Genomic DNA, 14,087 nt, shown 5'->3' with positions numbered 1-14,087 from the left:
TACAGTTCCATAGCATGGTCGCTCACAATCTCGTTAAGTGGTGTATACCCACCGTCGGGTGTTACAGCAATGCAAGCTGTCGTCAAGGTGGGTCTGGTGGATCATCTCCCAGGCCCCGAATTTCTGGCCAACCTATGGATCAGGTGAACTACAACAGAGGAAAACATTTGGGAGGCGACACTCACCCTTGGTAGCATTGGGCCCACCTTACTGTTGGAATGGATTATTTTGATGCATATAAAGTTATGAATGGTATGGTGGGCCACACATGCAGGGAACAGTGAACGGCCACTCCAAATTGTTTTCTTGTGTTGTTTCTACCTGATTCATGCATTGGCCTGATTTTTGGGCCCTGGGCCATAATCCAATGGTGGAGCACTGATAGTTGGATCATGCGCACATGACGGTGAGGCCAAAACAATATGATCGCATGGTGTTGCATTCGACTTAATTAGATAATTCTTTTATATATATATATATATATATATATATATATATATATATATCATGAAACGCCATAGGAAAGAGAAATGCAAATCAAGGAAGGAAACTGTTTTCATTTTTCATGGCCCACCAAAATTTTGGATCAAAGTAAAAATTGGGCCGGAGGGTTTCATGAGCTGCTGCTTGACATGGACCGATTCAGATTCTGGAGTCACAATTTTTTGAGAAATCATCTCACATTATATGAGCACAAAATCTGAATCGTGTGGACCCAACTTTCATCCTGATCCAAAGTTTTGGTAGTCCATGGCAAAAATAAAAAATAAAAATGGTTCTGTTTCTTGATTTCTCTTCTCTTCGTTAGGGCCTATTAGAGTTTTGGATTAGGGTGAAAGTTGGGCCCTAATGGTTTTATGGGGTGCCACATCACATGGACCGTTCTGATTTTGTGCCCAGGACACGTATACAAAGGTACACATGTGAGTGTACCTATATATGTGTGTGTGCGTGCGCGTGTGTTTGTGCACGTGTGTGTGTCATGAGCCACTAGAGTTTTGGATCATAGTAAAAGTTGGGGCACGAGGATTTTATGAGTGTTGCATCACGTAGACCTTTCAAAATTTGGACCTACATCATATGAGATGAGTTCTCCAAAAGTTCTCATGAGTTGTTATGGGAATCGGTGATCACCAGTTTAGCATTTCAATGTTTAACCACATTTGTAACATGATACTTTTTCATTAAGCCACCTCAGAAGTCATAGCTACTTTCACCCGAGGTCAATGGTAATTCACGTCCCATGGGAAAAAAAAAAATTTTGTAAAATTACTGCCAGAACTGTTGCAGTTCACACGGTACGGCCTGCCTGAATTTTGTAGTAGAGTAATTTTGTATATTTCTCTTCATCCTGGTGAGTTAAACCTAATTAACGGATTTGATGAAAGATAGGTGGCCCTACACAAACCTATGGTTGGCATCCCATCCCTTGTTCCATGTTGTGTGGCACATCTAAGCTGTGGATCTAACTGATTCTTTTGCCTTGGAACCTAACGCTGATAACAGAACCTGATGGATGGATTGAATCCGTGGTGAATTGAGAAGACAAAAGTATAGCCGTTCCTGATGGGCGCAAGATCAGTACAAGCACGCTGTGGTGGTCCATGCCTCAACGATATGGCAGACTGTCGGATGCTGGACCACTTTTCGGTTGAACGTGGATCCTTTCCTTGCTGTATTTCTTTTCTTAACGGTCATTATCGTATTCTCAGGCAACCAAATCAATGGTCAGGATTTTCCTGGTTGAAGGGATATTCGGGATGACGATCCGATACACTGTGGGGTCCACTAGAGCCAGCCATGGGAGGACTCTCCTCGGGTCGACTATCATGTACAGTCATTGGGATCCGATTCAGATCCGATACGAGAGACAAGTACTAAAAAAGAGAAGGAATCAGGACCGTTGAGGTTGACGGCTGACAAAAGGTCACTGCTCCTGCCTCTGGCCCACCCTCGATTAGTCCTACTCATACCTCTTAAGGGGTTCCCCTTTTTGTCGTCTTTGCCCTCTATATGGAAAGATTCTCCAACTTCACCCGCCTCACACGTGTAATCAAGCCCACCCGTGATGCGAGCCCGTCACGAAAAAGTTCCGTGGGGTCCACCATTATGTATCTGTGACATCCACTCCATCCATCCACTCATCTTTTCCGCTTGCTTAGTGAGCCCAAAATATTAGCCTGATCCAAATCTCAAAGTGGACTATACCAGGGGGAACGGTGGGGATGGGGACGTGGTGATTTTTATATGCAATCCAACCCGTTGATGAGTGATCCCGTACGGATGATGGGAAAAACCAAATATCAGTTTGATCCAGAACTTGGGTGGACCCCAAGAAAATTTCTAGTGGGAGGCGTCCCATCCCCACTTTTCCCTGTTGTGTGGTCCACTCGAGTTTTGAATCAGCATTATTTTTGATCTCACGACCTAAGATGAGGTAGCGAAAATGATGGATGGCGTGGATGTCATGCGCACCTTGGTGACCCCACAGAACTTTCTATTGCCCAGCCTCCCTTGTAGGAAATCCACGTCTTGTGATGTAGGGGCCTCTCATCAGTTGATCTCCAATGCGTAGACATCATGTATCAAATTCAGCGCATCTAATCATCTGGTGGACCACACGCGCACATCTGATCACCTGATGGACGGGTCCAGTTGTGTTTGATTCTACACGCTCGGCAAGTGCACTTGCAAGCTAGTTCACTTTAGCATTCCTCGTTCTGAGACTGCACAACTGTACTAGAAGATCCAGACCATTCATCTGGCAGGACACACTTGCCAACATTCACTGGACCAAAATTCAGGCCAGCCCACACATGTACGTCGCATATTTCTAACTGTCCACTTGGACCATCCTGACTTTCGGCTAGGGCATGCTCACAGTGGGCCCCACCATGTTGGCATCCGTGCCGTGGATTTTACACGAGTAGGACACTGAAAATTTCATTACTAACACCACCCCAATGCACACGTGTCATACGCGGATGCTAATCTCACCGTGCAATTGTGGGTAAAATTATAGATAGAGCATCCAATTTGATTGACCTTTTTGTTTGTTGAGTGCGGTTCACCAACTATTGTTTTTTAACCGTCCGTTTAAATGGATCGATTGGATGGTCATGATCGTGTGGTTCTTGCGACTTTTGGACCATCATCTCATTCATGGTAGGGCCCCACCAAGTGGACGGTCAAGATGAGCGAACTTTTAGACCCAGATGTACTGCTTTGGTGGCCCCCAAAACGATCTTGGAGTGCTCAACCAGAAAAATCAAAAACCTTGTTTTTCCAATCCAGACTGTCCATTTAATGGGTCCTATCAGTGGATGGCTCTGGGTTGAAAACGTCTTTTCCTGATATGACGGCCAAAATGGATTCAGGTAGTGAAACCGACGGCTAGAATTGTAAATAGGCGTGTTTTCAACTGAGGGCCCCGAATCCACACCGTCAATGTATGTTACCAAACAATCTCAATCACTACTTGGAAGGATCTCTTTCTTAATTCAATTATACAGGCCATAAATGGGCTCAAATTAAACTTACAAATCACGGGTACATTAAAATGGCCTTAATTGGATTATTAGTGGGCATCCAGTGGACGGTTTAAATTTAAAATAAAATAAAATCAACGGTCTAGATTTAACAAACAAATATCCATCAATAAAAAATATTAAAGGTCATCCACTGAGTTTCGATCTGTCTCCAGTGGGCCCCACAACTTTGGACAGTTCAAGTTAAGCTACCTAAATGGAAGGTGAAACAATTTCTTTGACTGCATGTCTGATCGATGACAGCACCCTCACCGTTTTCATGATAGGAACATGCTTTACAGAATTCCATAATCAAATAAGTACAGAAATGACACGGGTTCTTCTTTAATTGGGCCTCAGCTGTTTTTTTTTCTTAAAGTAAAATAAAATTAAAGACCATATGTAGCTTTGCAAAGCCGACACCTGTTATACAAGTCAGCTACTGCACGCATAGTATAAGATATCAGTGAGATGTCTAAGTCGGAGTTAGGTTGGTCCACATCTCACCTATTCACTTATTTCTAATATCATTGCACGCCTTGTGAGTGGACCACCTGTGTCTTTAGGTAATAATATGTATAAGGTACAGTCTACGCTGGTTCTAAAATATAGAAATATAGTAGAAAATTTAAAATAATAAATGAGAAGTAAGCATAGAAGAATTTAGAGAGTTGAGACACGTTATTGTCACTATTTTAAAGATATATTTGCCCTCTGCGCCAAGACAATACCCGATGTACCAAGTCCTAACAAGTTTGCCACAATATATAACAATTTTCTTCCAAGATAAATGACTTAGATCTAGTGCACTCACAATCACAATTAAACAAACTCAAAAATACTTGAACTGGTTTGTCAAAAGAGAACTAAGAGAAAAACTAGATATAAGAATTTTACGGATTGGTTTATAATGAAGAGGAGATGCCTTGAAAAGTAGGTAGCCTCCTGTGAGTCGAGATGTATGCGAGCAGCATAATAAATACATGTCGGCGCATGCCTACTTATTAATTACTAGGTAGATGTACAATGATTCTTTGTTTTCTTATGCATGAGTAAGGCAAAACATATGCAGAGGAAACTAAAAGTGTTCGATTAAAGATACATCATACCAAATAACATCGTGCCTCGCTACAGCCACACATGTGTGAGGTTGCTTCCATGATATACCCTTATTTTCCAATACAAAGAATTAATGAGGGGTTTTAATATAAATATTTAGTTTTCTTAACAATTTTTCAGTGTAAGACTAAAGTAAACACAATTAAGACAAGTTGGTTAACAAAGACAAAAATTGATTTTCTAAAATTTTCAGATATATTTTTAAAAACCCTTTTTAATACAACATTCAAAAATTTGAAAAAATTAACAGAAAATTAGTTGGGCAAATCAACGAAACGAAGTGCATCATAAAAGGTATCTTAAAGATTTGAACCTAGCATAATGTAAATGTGCTTGATTTATTTGGAGGAAATAATATAAAGTTTTGAACTACCCCCCACAATAACAACTCAAACACATCATACGCACAATATTTTAAAGCAATTTGAGTTTCTTAAGTCAACACATTATAAGTATTTGCTTTATTTCAGTTTTATGAGTACTCTAGAGAATGTCCCAATTGTCATGGGAAGTGGTATCACTTCCACGCTCATATCGTAAGTCTATCAGAGATGTACCTACAGCTAGACATCCATTTATATCACAATTATGAAACTCATTAAGGATATAGTCCAACCTTCCTCGCTACAGTTCATGGCACTGTTACTCCATATGAACAAGGTTATCAATTTTCATATATAGTGCTGATACCAAATCACTCAAAGTAACTTGTTGTTATCCATTAAATATAGTTTTTAGAATCTCCAGTCATACAGGTTGGTTTTCCATTGCCGGTGATTTATCTAAATGGGACTTAACCCCATTCCCCTCAATGTACCTATCACTAACTCTCTATTTAACACTTTAGTTAGTGGATCAGTTAGATTCTCTTTAAACCTTATAAAGTCAATTGCAATTATCTCAATCTTGGATCAATTACTTGACTAAGTTGTCTTAGACGCATATGTCTAGACTTCCCATTATAAGTTATGTTGTTTGCTTCAGCTATCGCAACTTGGATATCACAATGCATCGCAATTGCTGGCACTGGTTTACCCCACAAGGGTATATTTGGAAGCGTATTTTTTAATCATTCGGCCTCATCACCTGTGATTGTAAGAGCAATAAACTCAAATTCTATCGTGGACAAAGATATAAACGTCTACTTCTTAGACTTTTAAGGCCTGTTTGGTCAGCTGCATTGGGTGGGATTAAGGTGGATGGAATTGTAAAAGTTACAATAAATGCATGTGTAAGATATTGTCCTTGGATTGGGTGTATCCCATGTTTTCTAATACTATGTTTGGAATGTATGCATTAAAAAATAAATTTCAAGATTTACTTTCAAATTGCACTTGGATTGAACCTAGATGAAGCAAAAATCCACCATTCATGGGATTAGTAATCCCATTTCACACTTTCCAATACAAGGCTCATTTTCCAAAGCCTATAAAGTTAATTTTAATCCTATTTCACACTCCTTCCAAGCATGTCATTCCCAATTTCAAAGTAGAATTAGTAATGCAATCTTATTTAATACAACTTAATGCAACTTTCTAAACAGGCCATTAGGAAACGGCGACTCCTCTAAGAGTAAGCACATAACCACTAGTAGACTTGGATTCTATTAAATCTAATATCCAGTTTGCATCACTGTACCCCTTTAATACGACTGGATATATGGTATACCCGAGACCATAGTTACAAGTCTTTTTCAAGTATCTTAATAATCTATTTACGACATTTCAGTGATCTTCTCCAAGATTACTAATGTATATATTCAGCTAACCAATTGCATACACAATATCGGATCTAGTACAATTCATTAGATACATTAAATGCCTAATGACACTAGAATACTCAAGTTATGATACACTATCACCTTCATTTTTACACAATTTTACATGTGAATCAAAGAAAGTGCTTCCAGGTGTAGAAGAATATATTTTTTCAAAATTTTCTCCACACGGTATGATTGAGTTAAAATGATTTCATCAGAGTCTTTCATAATTTTGATTTCAAGAATCACATATGCCCCTCTTAAATCCTTTATGTCAATTTGTGAACTAAGGAAAGATTTAGTTTCATTCATCACCACATCAATGTTAGAATCAAAGATCAATATATCATCCACATATAAACATATGATAACGTCTGCATTTTCGAATACCTTGCTCTATACATATTTATTTGATTTATTAATTTGAAAACCATTTGACAACAACACATTGTCAAATTTCTCATGCCATTGTTTTAGAGTTTGCTTGAGTTTATAAAGAGAGTTAATTAGTTTGTATACCTTGTTTTCATAATATTTTATCACAAGCCTCTTAGATTGGTTCATGTCAATCTATTTCTTTAACTCTCCATTTAAGAAAGCGGTTTTCGCATCCATTTGGTGGATCATAAGGTTGTAGATGAAAGCAATAGCTATTAATACTTGTATAATTGTAATCTTGGTGACTGGTGAATACGTGTCAACAAAGCCTATTAATTCTTTTTGCATATACCACTTACCCACAAGTTTAGCCTTGACTTTTTCAATAGATTCATCCAGTCTGAGCTTAGTTTTAAAAACTCATTTACAACGTATGCGTTTGCTACCCTCAGGTAGGTCTATCAATTCTCAAGTGTTATTGTGTAGTATAGAGTCCATTTCATTGTCAATGGCTTCCTTCTAAAAGGTCGCATTAGGAGATTTCATGGCTTCATTTTACGGAGATGGATAATTCTTTACAGGGAATGTGTAAAAGTCAGGTCCAAAGCCAATATCAACTTTGGCCCTCTTATTTCTTCTAGATTCCAATGGCTCTTCTATTGTATCATTCTCTACATCACTTCCCCTGCGGTTGAATCTGACACTTCTATGAAAGAAGTAGCCTTAGATTTAGTTGAGAATATATTTTCAAAGAAATCGACATCTAAGGATTCAATGATAGAATCAGCATCAATATGATCATGAGACCTTAAAACCAATAATATATAAGCATCTTTATTCTGTGCATAGCCTATAAATACACAACCAAGAGTTTTGTCCCTTAATTTAGTTTTCTTCGGTAAAGGTAACCCTATCTTAGTTAGGAACCTTCACACTTTAAGGTATCATAGGTTTTAAGGATTTTTCTTCCACAATTCATAAGGGGTTTTTATCAAAATGGTTATGAGGTACACAATTTAGAATATGATATGTAATATGGAGAGCTTCGCCCCATATATTATAGGGCAAACCAGAACTAGAAAACATAGCATTTACCATGTTCATTAAAGTTCTATTTTTCATTTCAGCTATTGTATTTTACTGAGGTAATATGGAGCAATTACCTCATGTATAATCCATTTTGATTCATAGTAAGACTGTATTCACCACCTCTATAAGATTTAAGAACATTCGCTTTTCTTTCTGGTTGATTTTTTACCTTATTTACAAAGGTTATGAATCTATCTTTTGTTTCATCTTTACTAATGATTAGATATACCTTTACATATATGGAGTAATAATTTATGAATGTAATGAACAACTTCTTTTCTTCATGAGCCATAATATTTTTAAAGTCACATAAGTCACTATGAATTAAGTTTAGAATTTGATTGTTACTTTTAACTCTTTTGAATAATTTTCTGGAATACTTAGATTGTACATGTATTTTACATTTATCTTGGTTTTTCTTTTCCACTATGCAAATAAGCTCCACAGATATCATGCTTTCAAGAGAATGATAATTCACATATCCTAGTTTAGTATGCTACATATCAAGAGAGTTAATTAACTAGATGGACTACCACCATTATCATTCATAACACTTAGTTTGAACAATCCATTAGTTATATAGCATTTTCCTACAAAAGTATCATTCTTAAAGATAACACATTTTCTGGATTTAAAATTTAACTTAATTTAAACTCATTCTTATTAAGAGTAGATCTAGAGACAAAATTCTTCTAAAGATCCAGTACATACAATACATCAAGCAGAATTAACACATTTCTAGAAAAAGGCTTCAAGCTCACATTTCCTTTGCTAACGATATTTGTCTTGGACAAATTTTTCATTAAAATGTCACTTGCATCATCTATCTTCTCATAGGAAGAAAATGCACTACAGTTGTAATAAAGATGCTTGGTGACACCTGAATCAATCCACCACTCATTTGAGACATAAGCAATGAGTACTTCAATAATGACCCCCATAAACTCTTCCACAACATGTGCATAGTTATTTTCTTTCTTATCGCATTTACAGAATCTATATTCCTTAGCAAAGTGTCCATTTTTTTTATACACATAACATCTTCAATCTTCTTATTGTTTTTGTCTATTTCTTTGTTTCTTTGGTCATGTTAATGCTTATTCTTTTGTGGTCCAGACCTTTGGTTTTCCTGATCATTTTGGCTATTCTCAACAAGGTGTGCCTTAGTTATGAATTTTAAATCTAGAGAAAGTTTATCATGGTTCCTCGCTTCTTCCTCTATAAGTATGTGAAGGATGAGGTCATCGAAGCTTAAATACTTTCTCTTATACTTTAGAGAGTTTTTATACTTCTTTCAAGATTTTGAAAGTTTTTCGATTATTACAACAGTTTGGAAAGCCTCATCAACCAGCATACCTTCAGACAAGATTTTATAAGCTATCATCTGTAGATTATGCACCCGATCTGCTAAAGACTTATCATCAGGTATCTTAAAATCAATATAATAACTAACTACATACTTCTTTATTCCAACATCATTTTGAATATCTTTTCAATATGATTCAACGGTTCTTTAGCAGTGGAAAGATGACAGCAGATATTGTAGTTTTTGTTAGTCATTACATTCATAATATGATTTCGGCACATATAGAAGAATCTGAAGAGCTAATACACGTTATTGTCGTTGTCTTAAAGACAAATTTTCTCCAAAATGAAGATGATCCTTGATGCACTGGTCTCAGAAAGTCTGCTCCATAATATAACAATTCTCCTCTAAGATTTTATGAGCTATCATCTGTAAATTATGTACCTGATCTACTGGAGACTTATCATCAAGTATCTTAAAATCAATATAACGACTAACTATATACTTTTTTATTCCAACATCCTTCATTTTGAATATCTTTTCAATATGATTCTACGGTTCTTTAATAGTGGAGAGATGACAGTAGATATTATAGTTTTTGTTAGTCATTACATTCATAATATGATTTCGGCACAAATAGTCACAATTTTTCTATTTCAATACTTCAATAGATGTCATTGGTTCATTTGTCTCAAGCGATGGGGCAGAGTCTTTAATAACATCAATTAGCTTGAGGGTAGTCAGATAGAATTTCATTTTCGTTCTTAACATGAAAAAATCTCGATTCTAAGAGTCTCAAAGACGATAGCCATAGTGTCAAGATTTTTTAGAGAGAAATCTATCTGTAAATTGTTGATTATAAAATACATAGATATAATAGAAAATTCAAAATAAAAAACTAGAAATAAGGATAGAAGAATCTGAAGAGCTAACACATGTTATTGTCGCTATCTTAAAGACAAATTTACTCCGAAAGGAAGATGATCTCTGATGCACTTGTTTCCAAAAGTTTGCTCCATAATATAACAACTTTCCTCTAAGATGAACGGTTTAGATTTGGTGCACTCTCAATCACAACCACACGAATTCAAGAATACTTTAACTAATTTGTTCAAAAAGAACCCAAAGATGAATTTTTTAAATTGGTTTACAATAAAGAAGAGATGACTTTATAAAGGAAAAATAGATAATCTATTATGGCTCAAGGCGTATGCAAGCAGCATAATAAATGTGTATTGGCTTTAGAGAGAAATCTATTTTTAAATTGTCGGTTATAAAATACATAGATATAGTAGAAAATTCAAAATAATAAACCAGAAGTAAGGATAGAAGAATCAGAAGAGCTAACCCACGCGATTGTCACTGTTTTAAAGACAAATTTGCTCTGAAAGGAAGATGATCCCTGATGCACTGGTCTCTAAAAGTCTGCTCTGTAATATAACAACTCTCCTCCAAAATGAACGGCTTAGATTTGATGCACTATCGATCACAGTCACACAAACTCAAGAATACTCTAAGAGCGTGTTTGGATTCATGGTTTCGAGTGTATAGTATCGTATTAGTGGGGTTGATGGGACATATCCCTCGTTTGGAAATGAACGGCTGGCGACACATTCAACGCTCGTGAATACGCCTGAGAACCACTTTGCATCATCGATGGGATTGTACCGCGCAACCGGCCGGACGTTCAGTCAGATGTAAACCGGAAGAAAGCATTTTCTTCTTTCACTGTATTGTTGGTAATGCCCAGTATGACCGTCTTTTGACAAATCCACACCATCGATCATCTTCCTCTCAAGATTTAAACCATAAATGGTGAGCTTTGATCATCCGATGATGTGGCCCACTGAGACAATAAAGCTGAAACAACAGCCGAACGATCTTCTTTTGATCATTGTAGCGATCATGAGGAAGTACATGGCCATGAAAGGTCAACATTTTTTTGATGGGTTTTTCTCTCTCCACCTAATGAACGGTTCAGATCCACCTTTCATTGCATGATGGTGGCCCATAACGAAAAGACGGAACCTCCGTTTCGCAACAGAGTCAACGTCGACTCTGTGAAGTTTGGTGGCCCACTTATTGAAGCTTCTTGGAAAATTCACTCCGTCCATTGGATTTAGGACGAAAAACCATCCGAAAGGGAGTGCTTTTGGAGTGAAATCAGCGTGACCCATGAGGGTGTTTACTCTGCCGTCCATTTCATGTTTAACGGTTAAGATTCTGCAATAGTTTTCATAGAAACAAAAGGACACCTAGGCAAGGGTAATGCCCACCTTCTGACATGAATGAACGGCTCAAATCCTTCAATGGAATAGTGAGTGGGCCCTACTACACGCAAGTATATACATCGTGTGACCCTTATCCGATCGTTTCCAAACATTGATCTGACATGAAATTGTATATATGCTAGAGTAATACGTCCTATCCAAACATTGGTTAGTGGCACGTCTCCGTTGGATGTATTCTGAATATTACCCAACGTATACATGAATAGTACCGGATACAATACAATACAACTAAAACGTGAATCCAAACACGCCCTAATTAATTTGTTTAGAAAGAACTCAAAGATGAATTTTTTGGGTTAGTTTGCAATGAAGAGGAGATGCCTTTATAAAGGAAAAATAAATAGTCCGTTATGGCTTAAGGCACATGGAAGTAATATGATAAATGCATATTGGCGCATGCTTACTCATTAATTATTAGGTAAGTATACAAACTACTCTTCGTCTTCTTATACACGTGTAAAACAAAACATATATAAAGAAAAGCAAAAGTATCTAATAAAAAACACACCACACCATAGCCTCACCGGCACCAACACTGCGGCACGTCCATGGCCGTGCGAGATTACTTCCATAATATATCTTTATTTTCCAGTAAAAAATTTAATGAAGAGTTTTAATATAAAATTTTAACATTCTTAACAACTTTATGATGTGGCCAAATATGACCTTCTTCAAACGTGTAAAATTGCCATTTGATAGCATGGACCGTCCAACCATTGAATTTTAGCCATGCAAAGGCAACGATGTGGCAATTCCTATCACCATCCACGTGTGGGCCAGACATGGCAGTTGGGATAAATGAGGGAAGACGTGGATTCTATCGACGAAACACAACCGACAAGAAAACAACCGCACCCACCTCTGCCAAAATTCCTTTCGTATGAGACCGCAGCTCCCCAAGTTAGGCGCGTGCGACTGGACTCTGTTTTAATTTAGTTATTTATTTATTTATTTATTTAATAACATTGCGGTGTATAAGCGTTCACACACACACACACACACACACACACCCCGCCAAAAGAGGTTTTGTAACTTTCAATATCAACAGACGGAAATGGACCCTTTCTCGCTTTTCCCATAAAAGGGGCCAGATGTAGCTTTAAACATCAAAAGTTCAGTAGCTTTTCCAAAGCATCATGTAGTTTAAATCGAGGTATTTTGTCCGTTGATTCATCCATTTTATACAGCTGGCTACTGTTTTCAATGCATGAAACTGGGTGCCATTGTTTTATGATCTAGACCGTCCACGTGATATCATATGCGTCAATTAAACTTCCCAGATGAGAAATTGCAGCAAAGCCTCATATTTAAATGAAACGAGGGGCCATGGAATTAATGGGTGTGATCTTTCCACATCATATCAGCGGTTCAGATTACCAAAACATGGGCCCCGCCTGTACGACAAAAAATCCGAGCAAAACGAACCGTACGTATTTGCTATCAGGCCGTAACCATGCGTACCTAAGACCGATGCCGAGGGCATTTTGGGAATGAATGGGATGAATGGGATAGGTGGGTCATTGAAATGATGGGCAAATTACAATCCATGAGTAGGTGATTATTGAGGACTGATAGATATAGGGGCAAAAGAATCATGGAATGGAATAGACGGGAAGATTTCTTCTAGGGCCCACTAATTAAACAGTACAAACGTACGAGGGGTATCTGAGTCCTTTCCTTCAAGGTTAACATGTGTGAAATTTGACAGTGATAAAGCAATCCGTGTGGCCTGATATTGTCATGTCAGGTGGGCCACCTTCATCAAGTTAGGCAATGAACGACGTAAAGCACAGAAAATTTAGATCAGCCCCCTAATCAGTCCTGGGAAAGCCTATCGCATGAAGTTCCTGCGCAAGGATGCTAAGTGGGGTCTACTGAGATGTTTGTGAGAAATCCACCCCGTCCATCCGTTTTGAGAGCTCATTTTAGGACATGCGACCAAAAATAAGGTGGGCCCACCGAGATGTTTGTGAGAAATCCATCCCGTCCATCCGTTTTGAGGGCACATTTTAGGATATGCGTCCAAAAATAAGGTGGGACACACGAGAGGGAAAATTGGGGAAAGAAATTCCTAACGCTGAAACCTTCATGGGCTCCACCCTGATGTTTATATGCCATCCAAACCGTTTATAAGGTCATTTACCACTGGGATGAGGTGAAAATACCAACAAAAAAAAATTGCCTGATACAATTTATGGCCACAAAAATGTTTCAACGATTCACACTGAATCTCCACTGTTTCCTCTGGTGTGATCCACTTAAGTTTTGAATACACATAATTTTTTGTCACATGACGTAAATGAGCTCTTAGAACGGATGAACGGGGTGGATTTCTCACAAACATCCTTGGGAAGGAACTTCCTGCCAAAGGCTTCCGCAGAAATCCGCGTCCATCAGGTGGGCCATGTAAATAATAATAATAATAATAATAATAAAGACATCCAACGAAATATATGCAATGCATGCGGTGCAATGCCAAGTGTGCTTGACCCACTAAGTAGGGAAGCTTGCCCAGCCCATTTGCTACCCTCCCTGATGAGGGGGTCCAAGATGGAGTTTACATATTGGACCTATATAACGAGTGGCTCAGATCAGCTACGAAAATGAAGGCATGAAAA

This window comes from Magnolia sinica, chromosome 1, assembly GCF_029962835.1.
Source record: "Magnolia sinica isolate HGM2019 chromosome 1, MsV1, whole genome shotgun sequence".
NCBI lineage: Eukaryota > Viridiplantae > Streptophyta > Magnoliopsida > Magnoliales > Magnoliaceae > Magnolia > Magnolia sinica.
The sequence above is the reverse complement of the archived record's forward strand: the minus strand, read 5'-3'. Positions refer to the sequence as shown.